A 14,492-nucleotide genomic window follows, 5' to 3' on the forward strand; every position below is an offset into this window, starting at 1 on the left:
AAGGGTCTAGAACACAAGCCTTATGGGGAACAGCTGAGGGAACTGGGGTTGTTCAGTCTGGAGAAGAGGAGACTGAGGGGAGACCTTATTGCTCTCTACAACTACCCGAAAGGAGGTTGTAGCGAGGTGGTTATTGCTCTCTTCTCCCAAGGAACAAGTGATAGGAGAAGAAGAAATGGCCTCAAGTTGCACCAGGGGAGGTTTGGATTGGATATTATGAAAAATTTCTGTACTGAAAGAGTGGTCAGGCATTATAACAGGCTGCCCAGGGAGGTGGTGGAGGCACCATCACTGGAGATGTTCAAAAAACATGTAGACATGGTACTTCAGGACATGTTTTAGTGGGCATGGTGGTGTTGGGTTGACAATTGGACTTGACGATCTTAGAGGTCCTTTGCAACCTTAATGATTCTGTGATTTTATGATTCTATCCCTGTACAGTAATGTTTGTACCAACTCTCCATGGGTTCTGCTTTGTAAAGAAATCAACACCAGAGCATAGAGAGAAATGGGTCACTGCTGATGGGGTCTGAAGAAAACACCCTTCCTGCATGTCTCCATTCAGTAGGAGGTGGGTTTTAATGCTGCTGCATGGACAGAAGCTGCACAAGGCAGCCATGAGGCTGAGTCCTCTGCCCTCAAGCTGCTGCCGGTCGGCAGAGCCCCCTTGGCCCCAGTGGAGCTGGGTCAGCTCAGGACGGCAGGAGATGTGGCCGTGGCTCCACTACCAAACATATTTTAAAGCTTTTAAAGCTGTGGGTTTCTAAGTGAAGTAGTGCCAGTGCTATAAAGTGGCAGCATGAAGGCTCGCTCCGGTTGACACCACAGCCGAATGCCTCTAGCTCTGAGGGAGGCCGTTACCCGGGCTGTGTCTGCTTTACACGGATAAAGGGCTGTAATGCAGCTGTCAAGGGGTTTCTTGAAGTTGGCAGAGCTAAGGAGAACATGTTCTGATTTTTTGATTCCCTGCAAATTCTCATGCAAGACATCACTCCCAATGCCTCATAGAGAGGGAGATGGAGAAGGGAGATGCACTCAGAAATCCCGTTTGGGTGGCTGTTTGAACAGATTGCTGTCATCTGTCACTTTGGCTAGCGTGTCTCTAACTTTGATGGTGCGGCCAAACACAGTTTTTATTTACTGTTGTTAATCCTTAGGAAATTGGTTCATGTTTCTGGCGGATGAAAACTAGGAGGCAGCAGAATGCCGGGGCTTTCCATGCCAGCTGGGGCGAGGATGTGCCTGGAGAAATCTTGTTTTAGACAAGGATCTAGGCAGGATCTGGGCGGCAGAGCCGGGAGGGACGTAGCGCCTGCGGTGTAGGTGAGCGAGGGCGGCCGGTTGTTGCGGCTCAGGGGAAGGGCAGCAACTTCTTCAGACACACTAACCAGATCATTGGGAAACCCAGGGACTTTCAGGCCAATCCATTTTTTTTATGTCTTCCTGCAAGCGGAGAGCATGCACGCGACGGCTCAGACGACACACGGTGCTTGCCAAGGCGCCACAATAACTTGATTGTTTGCCTAAGACCTAATTAATGAGATCATCAAAGGCAACAATTTCCTCCTTCCTGATGAGTAAATGTGCACGGGAGCATGGGCATGAGTCCGGAACGTTTCCTGGTCATTAGGCTGAGAGTGATCTGCTTGGGTTTGGGCTATGTAGAAGATCATAAACAAATCAATAGATATATCTATTTTTATCACAAGGCATAAAATATTAGTAAGCATGGCATATTACAAGGACCTTAAGTGATTGATAGAGTGACAGGATGGCATTTAGAGACTCATTCTAGAATTTCTTTAACAATCTCTGTATAAGGCAGAGATGGTATCTTTTCAGCAAGGATTTCTTTTTACATCTAAAGAATGGAAGATCCTATGGGCTTGCCACTAACGACATTCAGATAGCTGTGTTTTAATTTTTAAGAGATTTTAAAAGTCTTTTGTAGGTGTTATTTTTAGGTTCCAAGGAATTATAGCACATGTTCTGCCTCCTCCCTGCTTGCTGACTATGAAATGTAGCATGCGCTTTCCCCGGCCACCACTTCCACTCTCCTGCTGGTGGGACCCCAAAGCGCTACTGCCAACGCCTGGCACGTAGCCGCAATGAATCAGGCCACACAGGATCAAGCAGCTGGCTTTAAAAGCTGTGAAATCTCTGTTCTTTCCCTCTCCTCTCCCTGCCTCCCACCATCTTGGCCTCTCTTTTCCTCTTTAAAGGAACCCGTGGGACTCTTTCTTCTGTGCCTTCTGGGTCTGAAGCCTCCAGGCTGCCACACCTGCAAGCTTTGCTCTGCAATGCAAAGCACTAGCTCTGCTTATTACTGCTGCTGGTTTTCTGGAAAGCTGAGAGTCCCCTTCAGTGCCCCCATTTCAGGCTCCGGGGCGATTCCCCGCACCGTCAGCCTGACGAGGAAGTGGCGAGAAGGGACGACGGAGGCCGCGCTCGCCCGCCTGCTGCCAGACGGCAGCGGCATGCGCCATGCCACCACCGAGCAGGCACCCTTGCCTAAATCCTCGCCTTTAGGCACCTCTGTCGGCCCTGCCAGAGGTGCAGCTCTCCTTCCCCTGCGCTCGGAGGTGCCTCTGGGGCGCTGGTGAAAATCTCGGCAGGCTCCCGCCAGAGCTCGCGCTCAGCGGAGCGGGGAGGTTTACGGCTTCTCAGCCCGCGCGGAGAGCGGCCGTGGGGGATGGCCAAGGGCACGGCCCTGAGGGATGTCTGAGGCTTTCCCCTCGACTTCTGCTCTCCACTGCCTCTGAGGTTTCTGGTGCTGGGGGTATCCTCTGCCACAACCTTAAGCACAGATTTTGTTGGCCACGCTCCTAGTTTCTAAGAGTCCTTATGATCCTGCTGGGTTTTTGGAGGGAGAGACAGCCACTGCTTGGGCTCGAGCAGGGGAAACCACATTGCTGAGGCTGTTCCTGACCACCCAGGACCCCCAGAAGCTGTGTGCGAGGGGCTGCAGCCGGGGAGCTGAGGAAATTCCTTGTACCTCTGGCATTTCAAAGCAACCCAGGGGAAGTGCCCCAAGAGCGGCAAGGACGTTGCCTCTCAGCTGGAGGGAATTGGGAAAGGAAGTTGTGAAATGCCTCTTCCCCAAGCATGGAGCTCCCCAGGGCTGCACGGAGAGGTGCTGCGGCCACAGTGGGAGCAGGTAGCTGGGGATCCCAAAAGCGGCTGCCACACAGCTTTTCCCTAATACATTTTCTGTCAAGTGCTTCACGGAGGAGCACCAGCAGTGCTTGACCAATGGCTCAGCACTAAAATTCAACTCTAATGCCATAATAAACACACAGAAATGTGTATCACTTCAGCATAAGAACCTATCAAATAACCTTATAGAGAAGCTTTAGTGACTACAGGCACCAGCGAGGCAGCGCTGTGATATGTAGTCCCTCTCCCCAGATCATCCCACTGTGTTGATGGGACATTCTTTGGTCAAGGTCACCTGGCAGGGCTGACACCTTTGTGTCCAAGCAGTCACAAGCCCCAAAGTGTTTGCAGATTTGGAGCTCCTCTGTTCTCAGGAGTCGTTATCACTGTGCTAGTTCTGTGCATGTGTCTGGCAATGCCTATAGTTACCTCTCATCTGCTCTTCTTCCTGGCCCACCTATACGATGCCTTTCCTTAGCTTTGCAAATAGACTTGTCGTGGTTTAGCCCCAGCAGGCAACTAAGCCCCCCGCAGCCGCTCGCTCACTCCCCCACGGTGGGACGGGGGAGAGAATCAGAAGAGAAAAAGGGGGGAAACTCGGGGTTTGAGATAAAGCCAGTTTAACAGGGAAAGCAAAAGCCGCGCACGCAAGCAAAGCAAAACAGGGAAGCCATTCACCACTCCCCATGGGCAGGCAGGGGTTCAGCCATCTCCAGGGAAGCAGGGCTCCGTCACGCATAATGGTTACTGGGGAAGACAAACGCCATCACTCTGAATGCCCTCCCTTCCTTCTTCTTCCCCCAGCTTTATGTACATGACATTGTATGGTATGGAATATCGCTTTGGTCAGCCTGGGTCAGCTGTCCTGGCCGTGCGTTCCCCCCCCGAGCTCCCCGTGCCCCCCCAGGCTGTTCATTGGCAGCCCAGCATGAGAAGCTGGACAGTCCTTGACTGCTTAGCGACAACCCAAAACATCAGTGTGATATCAACGTTTTCTAATCCCAAATCCAAAACACAGCCTCACACTAGCTTCTATGAAGAAAATTAACTCTAATCCAGCTGAAACCAGGACAGACTTTCCTCCACTTTTCTGATCTCTTGCTGTTCTGCTTAAGGAGTCTTAAATCACTCCGTGGCAACTACTGTCTCCAGAGTTTGGGGTTCAGCCATGGGTTACGTGTGCTAACTGCTGCTCGTGCCAACCACAGCTGGCCGACAGCAGCATCGTAGAAAATACAGGCTGGTTCAGGAAACAGCTTGGGAAGAGGACATCTTGCTGTTTCTAGACATGCTGGGTCTGTACAAGCTGTTTCACAAAGCAGGATATGGTGCAGGACAATCCTGCTGGGAAGAGCAGCCGTCAAGCAGGGCTCATTCCCAGATGTCACAGAAATATCTCAGGTGCATCTATGGCCAATGGTGTGAGCGAGCGGGCTGATTTATTGACACCCACATTCACCCTTTTGGGCGACACAGTCGGATGTTTCCCAGGTCAAATTCTGTCTTCCTGTCAACTCTTGCAAGCCCATTAATGTTAACTGAGGAGAAATCCAACCTCGTATCTGTAAGGGGCACCACAGTTTGGTTGAACTTGATGATCTTAAGGGTCTTTTCCAACATAAATGATTCTATGATTCTAAATGCAATAGCCTGGGCTATGAACTCTCCTGCCGAGCTTTTTAAAGCCAGCCAGCAGAGTAAGTGCTACATCTGGCCTTGAGGTGCCCAAAGCCTTTGCTGAGCAAGGGATCCCCACAGGGTGGAGAAGCACTGAGAAGGGACGAGCTCCCTTCCCATTAACCAGGTGGGCACTGCTCTTCCTCAGCAGCGATGAACGGTTTGACAAAAACACAGGAAAGCAGAAGTCCCCAAAACCACATCGTGTGTGGGTGGAAAGAGATGCGAGAAGAGTGATGGATAAGTTGGTGACAAAGATGTTGCACAAGCTACTGGAAGAATAATAAAAAGAAATGGCTTGTGTTAGCATCCTCTGTGTGTGTGATATCTTCTGCCGGATAATAACATATTAATGTGTTAAAATGCAATACATGACTGTCTTCTTTAGGAGGTTGTCTGGTTTTCCCTTTTTTAAAGGCCAGCTCAGTAAGGAGCAGTTTCCTACCACACTGTTAATGTCTTCCGCGTTTTAGTAGGGAAGGATCCACACAGCAGCTGTCAGCTCCAAGCTTCGGAAGGCTCTTCCATCTCTGTATTTGAACCATCACCACAGATAACTTGGTGTCCACAGACATAATAAAATAATAAAATACTGGGAAACTCAGCTTATTTTAACAGACACGGATAGGCCTCTCAATCTCCCGGACATAAAAGGCTTCTCATAAATAATTGGTGGTGAATAATTAAATATCCACTTTTCCTATCCAGGTCATTCATTCTGATTGCTTCAGCACTTTTCAGGGAATCTTTGATCGGCTTTATAAAGCACGCTGTACATTTCCATTTTCTGCTTCAGATAAGGTTTATCATTGGGCAAAGGGCTTAAGGCATTAGTTTAGCCCTTGAGTCTGTCAGGCTTAGATTTCAGTCTAGGAAGAAATGGAAATTTGTTTAAATGTCAAAGCCTTCCCTTTAAGGGTCATGTAAGCCTGCCATAGGTACTTCCCTTCGAAAAATGAGTGCGCTATAAAACACAGTGCTTGGGTGCAGAGATAACAAAGTCCACTATGGCTACAACTGCATCACATATTTGTTCTCGTTTACTTTAAACCATAGTTTAATGGTCCTGTTTGAGACTTTTAGGCCCAGCCACCAAACAAGCAGGCATGTGTACATGCCTTTTTATGAAGTCTTATTACAGTAAAGAGTTTTCTTTGAAAGAGAAGGAAATTAGTGATTGATTAGCTTAAATTGCTGCACATTTCATTTGAGAGTTCTGTTAAGGGTACTCAGAGCATCCAGATCTCAACTCTGCTAACACTCCCGTAAACTGCAATACTACATCCGTTTAAAGTCATAACAACACATAACATCAGCTTTGAAAAATCTAATCTGGCTTCGAAAAATCATCTTCGTCTGTCTTATCTGAGTCCCCAGTGCAATTTTCCAGTGCGGACTATTTCACAGTCTTAAAATTCACTTACCGCAAGCAAGTGTGAAAAACAGATTTCAGCCAGTCATGAGCATACAAGAAAAGAAAGAACTGAGACCAGTGGCCAAAGCTCTTTAAAATTTCAGCCAGTACTCATGGAAGTATTTTCATATCTTTATTTCTACAGAAAATTGCACATGAGCCAATATTAAGACGAATTATAGCTCTGGGTAGGCTCTGTCTCGTGTATGTTGGAGCTGTTTCCTTCTTGTCAGCACAGAACCTATACGTCTTGCAGCTGTACATTAAGCAATGCAACGAGTGCCTGTCCTGCATAGCTCGTTGTCTCCCTGCTCCTTTCCCAGGAGAGCAATTAGATGTGTAGCATTTCAATATGGTGGGATTTTGAGGCTGATATAAAGGACTGCCAGGAAAAGCAGCCAAAGTTCACGGGTTAAATTGGTCCTGTGGATCTCTGCAACAGATGTGAGCTAATTAAAATTAACATTAAATGAAATTAAGTTTAAATGAACTACATTATATTTGAGAATCAACTCAAATTAAATGACTCCCCATTTCCTTCCCTTTATGTTTTCTATCGGTAATGGTGCCACTTAAAGGTCACGCTATTTTTTTAAGCCTCTTCGTGAGGTTTGTTATTTTGCCAGTTCTCCTTAAATCCCAGTGTCCGGATGCTGAGCGGTCTCTGCTTGCATGGTCAAGCCCCCTTGCCCACAGACACAACCCCTCATGCCAACAAGCATTTGAAACCACGGAGTAGAAAATTAGATGCGATTGTCTCGTGGCACTCATGGAAATGGCCATTTCATGCACAAATTAGAGGTTTTGCAAAGGCGAACGCACGGAGCAGCACGGAGGGGAGGTGTACTGAAAATGCCACCTGCAGAACACGCGCTGTGTGCTTGCGGTACCCGGGCTGGTGGGGACAGATTGTGGGACATTTTCTCCCGGCTGGAATATATTGCTGTACCTGCAGTGGGCTGCACAGCCATCCCTTTATGATCTGCAATTGCAGTTAAATGCTGCATATTTAAATCACCGTGTGCCGTAGTCGGGTTTCTGCGCCGGCCTGTGGGGCTGATTGATAGAGCTTTTGGTAGCTTTGCAAGGACTTTCTCTGGGTTTCTCTCTAAACACAGACAAGCAGCCTTCTCATGCTGCGCTGGGGCAGCGAGAGCTGCGTCGATCGGAGTGCAGCTTTCCCCGGGGGGATATGGCCGGTAACACCTTTTAAAGTATCAGCTTAAGCTTGTCTTAGCCTTTATTTCACAAGCTATGCCCTTGTTTGCTAATAGCAGCCTAGGCAGGTTTCTCCCCGACACGGCGGAGCCAGGAGTGATGTTCGTGTGATTTTGACCACAGTACAAGCTGCCACTTTGCACCTCCACCCCACGGCACGTGGCTGAACGTCTCCCAGCCGGACTGGGTGGTAGTGCAAGGGTGGCATCTCACAGGGCCCAGCCTGTGCCAAGCTGGGCTCTTCCCTCACGTCAGTCTCACATGCCAGTCTCCCACCGGTGCAGGAATCGCCCCCACCATCCTCAGCTTAACTCCCCAGGCCGCAACCGGTCCCTTCGCATCCCTCTCCGTTTTATTGTGTGGTTCCCTCTTTTAGGAACAGGCAGTTTGTTTCCTTTGTTTCCCATCTGTAAAATGACGCTGAAGGATGATAACGTTGCATTTACAGCAGCTCTGCTGAGCGGCCATAATGAGGGGCTGCTTTTTTCATAACTGGAGATGACGGAGCCGTGAAGGGCAGGAGAGTAGTTCAGGTAATTACAGCGGGTGAGGAACTGGCTCTGAATCATGAGGCTTTCGTTGCTCTTGTCCCACCTTATAGGAACACCGGGAGCCGGTGCTGAACCAGCAGAAGAGCTCGTGCAGAATTAGCATTATGTGCCTGGCGTATCCAGGCATTTCACCCGCTGCCCCCGCTCTCCACAGAGCTCTTCTCCAGGGTGCTCTCCCCTTGCCCGGCGGGGAAGGGAGATGCGCGGAGGCTCGCAGGCGGTGGGGAAGCAACCAGGCACAGCGGCAGCCTTGGTGCTGCGTCCCCAGCTCGGAGGCTGCTCAGCTGCTGTTTGGCACAACTGAAGTAAAAACCATTTTTTATATTGCTGGCCAGAGATCGCAGCTCAGCGGCATGAGCTTTAAGGACTGGGGCTAGAGTTGTTCGGTTAATGGTACAAATACCATATTAGTACCTCCTTCCAGTTGCTCACAACTGATAAACTCAGAGTAAGTATTTTACAGACGACTTTTGAGCATCGCTGTAAGTGAGCTCCTAATTTGTAGTCTAGGAGCATATGTGGAAAAGTCGGGACAGAGGTTCTTAAAGGCTGGTGGTTAGCAATAATGAGATATGCTTTACTTCTACCCTGACATCAAAATAAATCATGTGTTCCAGAACTTCTGCTGGTTCTTATCTATTTTACTTAGCCCATTTTGTTAAAACAGATTAATATGTCTGCTTACATCTGTATAAGGATGCAGCCACAACCTGCAGGTTTGCCAGACTTTCCTGGCTCAGGAACACTTTCCAGTGGATGTAGTTTGGGGCTGAGAGTGCCTGTCTCTGACTTTTGAAGCCCTGGGTACCAAGGAGGCATTAGTGCCGGCAATCCCTGGAGTGTGCACCAGGGCTACATGGGCAGGAATTCAAAATCCGGGTACAACTTGAACTAGACAACCCCAAATTTCTGGGGGCAATTTACATGAGTCACACGCTGCTACATATAGTGGCTGTGTATATGCAACTATATTAAAACACGTACACAAATTAAATGCCGGAGTTTCTGTATAGTATCTAAGCATGTGCATATTTATTTTATTTTGAGGTTGTGTGTACTCTTGAATCAAGCAAAATACAACAGAGATGTCTTATTGGGAGAACCATTATGGAAGCACGCGCAGGATGCCGGAGACACAGTAAAATTACCCTCTAAGCAGTTTGAGTCTCCTGGAGGTTTGTTTTACACTGTAATTTAGCATTTCTGGTGTAAGCAACTTAGACCAACCGACATTTAATTTCGATGGTTTGGAACTGCGGATCTACTGCAGTGCTGGGAATAGCTGGCTGCCACCGAGTCTGGTCCAGCCCGCTCCAGCAGCCAATTTCTGCTGTTGGCAGGGGACGAAGGCTTTGACATCCCTCCTCCCCAGCTGCAGGACGAGGCAGCACGCACTCACCGGCCACGTGGCCGGGGAGCCCCGCAGCATCCCTCCGTAAACAGCGTGCCTGGCGTTAGCAGCACCTTTCGGACCGACTGATCGTTAAAGCTACCCTGTGCACTTATTAGCGCACAGGTGGTAATTAGTAGTAGTAAGTAATTATTAAACTAGGCTTGAAAACCTTGTTGTCCCAGCTCCTGAATCAACACACCGGAGGAAAGACGTCCCTGCCCTGTGTTCTTACCGCCTGGTCCGGGAACTGCTCCCAGGGTGTGGCCAGAAAAACACAAAATACATTTCGAGCTTTGTACTTCAGGGGAAATTCCGTAATAAGCACTTGCAAATCCCACGTGCCCCTCAGACGCTGGGTACCGTGACTCACAAAGGTGAGCTGGTGGGAGGGAAGTTTGCAAAAAGCCTTGCGAAAAACCAATTTTGGGAGAGCATCCCACCTTATAACAGACTTATAATCACCCAGGGGTTCCCAAAGCAACCTGACATGAACAATTTCATCTCAGCTCCGGGCTGCTGCTTTCCCCCTGCAACCAGCGGACTGCTGAGCCAGCCTGCGTTATCATCCCTGCAGAGGGATAAGCACGTCCAAGGTTTTGAAAGAAAGTGTGTAAAGCATTGAATAACTGCAAAATACAGCGAGGCTAGGTGATGACATATAGATGAAAAGCATCCTTTTACTGCGTTCGGCCTGATTGGAATTGTTTCTGTGCCGTTGCGGGGTGGATTAAGGATGGGGTTTGGATTACACAGCGCCACGGTCCCAGGGCACTGCTTGTTCAAAGTTACCTTCCTGTAATCATTGCAGTGTAAAACAAGAAAAGGATTTCAATCCACCTCTGCCTGAATACGTGTTCTCATCACAGAAATCACTAAAATTTTTAAGGCAAAAAAGTATCCTAACCACCACCAGGACGGGCAGCAGCTTTTTCTCAGGCTATCATTAAGGACTACTGACAGGTCGAGAGGGCCTAAACCGTCTTGCGTGATGGCTTAGCGTGGGATGTGTAAGGACTCGGAAGGTCAGCCTGAGGGAGGTAACCCCAGTTAGGATTCATTCTGGGGGGCTGGAGTGGACCACATGCTACTTAGGTTCCTGCACTGCTGGCCCTTTGCAGAGCGGGTGGCCCTTTCCTTTCAGGATCAGGATCTCCTTCTCTTCCGAGTCCTGCATTCAAGTGAAGATCATGAAAAGGCAAATCCTCCTGAGGCGTGTGTTTGTTGGCAGGTTGTGAAAACCCGCCTGAGCAGAAGCAAACCAGACACATGGCATCCCGGTGTGAATCCTGGAAATATGTCACTGTGAGGTCATTTTGCAGGCCTGCGTGGTCGCAAAATCCATTTACCCTCTGCTCTGAAGAAACACTCATGTGCAGCTTGTTCCCTTAAAGCTTTGCCTTTGTTCATTAAATGTACTGTTATTTTGCCTGGGATCGTTTGCCCATTAAATATCAACATCGTTATTGTCAAAGTAATGGCATTTAAAAGGTATTGCCCCGGGGATGCCAAATTAGACCAGGGTCACTGCCGTGCCAGGCGCTGTACGTGTGCAGGGATAGCTGCCTGGCTAGGAGGATTTCGGACTCTTTTTCTCTTAACCTCTTCCTACCAGACCTCCAGACACTTGTTGAAGACAGGTGATGACTGTGGTAGGTACCGTCAGCATCTGGCTGACCACAGTGGGGGGAAAAACCACATGCAGCTGTGAGGAGGTAGAAACTCCCTTGGAGCCACGTAGGGCTCATCGCACGTTGCTTTAAACATTCAGCCTCAGCCCGACCAGAGCTGCATCCAGGCGGATCACGCAGCTGAAGAGCGTGTCTGAAGCGCCGCGGAGCGCCCTGCCTGGGGGGTGAGGAGAGGTCCCAGGGCGACGCGCCTGAGCTGTGACAGCGCCGCGCGGCGGCTTCCGCCACAGCGCCTGAAGTGCGATCTGTTACGATGCAACTGCTCCCCTTAAAACGTAAAGGGGGAATTCACTTGGCCAGTGGAAGCATCCTCTGTCCCTCTAACCACAGAGCACTCGCCTCCCCTGAGCAAACGCCTTTTTTTGCTTTTTTCTTACGCTGCTCTACTTCACGCTAGCAAACACGCTAATGCGCCGAGATCCTTTTCCACAGTATTACGGAAGACTGTTATTCCTGAATTGGCAAGAGGACGTAGGCAGGCATTATTCTGACAGCATCCACAGGCTGGTTTATTATCTGTTACTGGCGATGGGGCTGGTGGAAACAAGTTGACCTGCTTCCTTCACCTCGCACTGTGATGACCTTTCTCAGATATACTCATTGCAGCATACAAAAGCCAGCATGTGAAATCTCCCTCACTTCCTCTGCGCCCTCCCTACACTAAGAGGTTCCCACCGGCCACAGACTCACCACTGTGAGCCCATCACCACTGACGTTGGATATCCTTTGGCTGCTAGTAATCCTTTCAGGGTAATGGTGGGGGGGACCTCCTCACTGGTCACACACAGCTGTGAGGTTAAATCCCTGCAGAGGGATGCCTGGAGAAGCGGCCACGATGCTCCATCTCCTGCAGGGACCATATTGGGAAGGAGACAGCTGGGCAGAAGAAATTGTTCTAAATCAGAATGGTCCCCAAAAGGATGCCCCAGGTCAAGGTACTCCATAACAGGTGAGTAAGTGGTCCTGAAGGGCCAAAGTGTAGTTAACAAAATTTGTTTTATCCCTTCAAAAAAGCTGCACTGAGCAGAAAGCTCAAACACGTGTCAGATGTTAACAGCAATTACAATTTTTCCAGTTAACAGTGCTCACTGGTCCCAAGCCAGACTTTTAGACACTGTGAGCTAGTCTTTTATAATGTTTTATAATATTGGTATCCTATCTTAAATCCCAGGTTGTGGTAATGCTGTAAAATAATTCATTACTCATTTCCATTCTGTTACTTTTAATTAATTTTGGGATTCACAGATGTACCTTTTCTACATTTTCAGGGAAGCTGAGGTGCTCTTGCTGCTGTGTGGTGTTAGCTGAGAAGCCGGGATCACCTCAGGTTTCGGCTACTCCCATCTCCGGGTTAATCTATGCTGTAAAACTGCCCTGCCATCAGTAACTTCTAAAGAAGTACAAAAGTAGGGGTGAAGGCATGTGGGGAAATCCAGGCTCTTTCAAAGAAGTCGTTGGCCATTGCCTTTCACATGTAGGGCTACATCCGGCTCTTCTGCAAGAAGCGCCTCGCCCCGATGCCCGGCTCTGACACCTAAAGCCAGGGGAGCGACCGGCTGCTCCGACGTCTGCTCTCAAACTGCCAGGCCAAGGCTACCTACAGTGTTGGTAGCAAGAAGTTGATGTCCCAATAGGGTGAAAACCCGCAATAGAAGGTCTCCATACTTGTCCGTAGCTTCGCTCCTAGAGTGCGTAGTTGCACGTGGACTCCTGCAGGGCAGAGAACCTGTTCCCTGGGCCCCGTACGTTTGCCTAGCGATGAATTCACGGGAAAGGCTACCCAAGCCAGCACTGCTTTTCTAACTATAAACTCCACCACAGCGACCAGCTGCTCAGGCCAAACGTCGCTGAGCGGCAGTGTCACGGACGTTACGTGCTGGTTCAGTTAGCTGAGTCCTCTCCAGGCAGAGCAACCAGAATGACATTTAAAGGGCGCAATTTGCCTTCAGAACTATTTAGATGCTTCTCTGCTGGGCAGCCATCAAGAACAGCATACACATGGCAAAACCCACTTAGCAAAGCAAGAAAGCTCGTGGCAGCAAATGAGGCAGATGCGTGGGAGGCCTTTGCTTTCCCGGGGCCGTTCGACCTGGCACCTGAGCAGAAGCAAATGCATCCTCGCTGATAAGCGTGGGCTTGCTACGTAACCTAGTTACTCTCCTCGTGCTCAGTGTGGCTTCTAGACGACTCCCGTCTCTGGTCCGTATCAGCGCTCTCTGGTAGCGTTAACGCACCTTGTATGCAAATGACTGCAATACGCTCTGGGAAATAATTATTTGCTTACTTCTAATGAGGCACACCGATAAATAAGGAGATGTTAATGTTGTTGTTAACATAACGCCGATGCGAATGTTGAACTAGCTCACTCAAGTGTAATTAACTGGTGACAGCTGGGTGAAGAAACTACCAGTACCCCTTTAAAGACAAAGATTTTAAACCAGATACGAGCAGGAGAGCCAGTAACAGTCTAGGCTTGCTCGACCGACTTGTCATAGTCACGGCCAGGACAAGTGGTCGGAAAGGCAGCCCAGTCTCGAGGCGCTCCTGGGAAGGGGAGCAACCTGGAGCGTGGCCGCTTCCCAAGGAGCCCCTCGCGAGGCTGCGAACACCCTGCGGGGACATTGGTTCAACATTGCTGGCCTAGACGTTACTAAACCTCTTTGTTTGATTTCTTGCCTGTAACCGAGAGATAAGGTTCCTGCCATGACAAAGGCATAGGAGACGCATAATTAAGCTTCCAGTGGCACACAGACAGTGCAGTTTTGCTTAGTACATAAGACTGAGGTTGACTGAACTCAGCCTTTGCCAACCAGTATCTTAGCCTAGGGCTATCCCCTAATCACGTTTGATTGCTGTAGTCTAACTGCTGACAAAGTTGTATTTCTACTATTTGATTCTCATGTTGTGTACACTGAAAACAAGGCATTTCGCACCGCAAAGCACACCTGATGTAAATGAGAAAATACAGTTGCTACCAGAAAACAGCTGAACAATATGCCGTGCAACAGGAGCATTTGGAGAGCAGAATAAATCCAGACTATAGCAAAGGGCTAGCAGGAAGCATGCACAAGGGCCTCTGCACCTGAGGGACAGGAAAACTGTCCATAAAGAGAAAGAACGGTTATAGATAACAGCTTTTTCTACAAAAGCAGGGCTTCTACTGGCCTACAAGGGATGAAGTTCAAAATGGGTCAACTGAACAACATGGACCTCTCAAGGCGTTAGGAGATTAGCCATCAGAGCTGGTCTAGATGCAGCTGCCGATGATTAAAGGCTGATGACCTCAAAGAAGCAGGAAGCCATCAGGTGTCTTCAGCTATATCACATGAAAAATTTGGGGCAATGGTGGTGATCTTTGCTTGAAGTGTTGATGAGATGGCAAAGCTTGCAGGAAT

This window comes from Phaethon lepturus, unplaced genomic scaffold, assembly GCF_000687285.1.
Source record: "Phaethon lepturus isolate BGI_N335 unplaced genomic scaffold, ASM68728v1 scaffold14474, whole genome shotgun sequence".
Taxonomy (NCBI): domain Eukaryota; kingdom Metazoa; phylum Chordata; class Aves; order Phaethontiformes; family Phaethontidae; genus Phaethon; species Phaethon lepturus.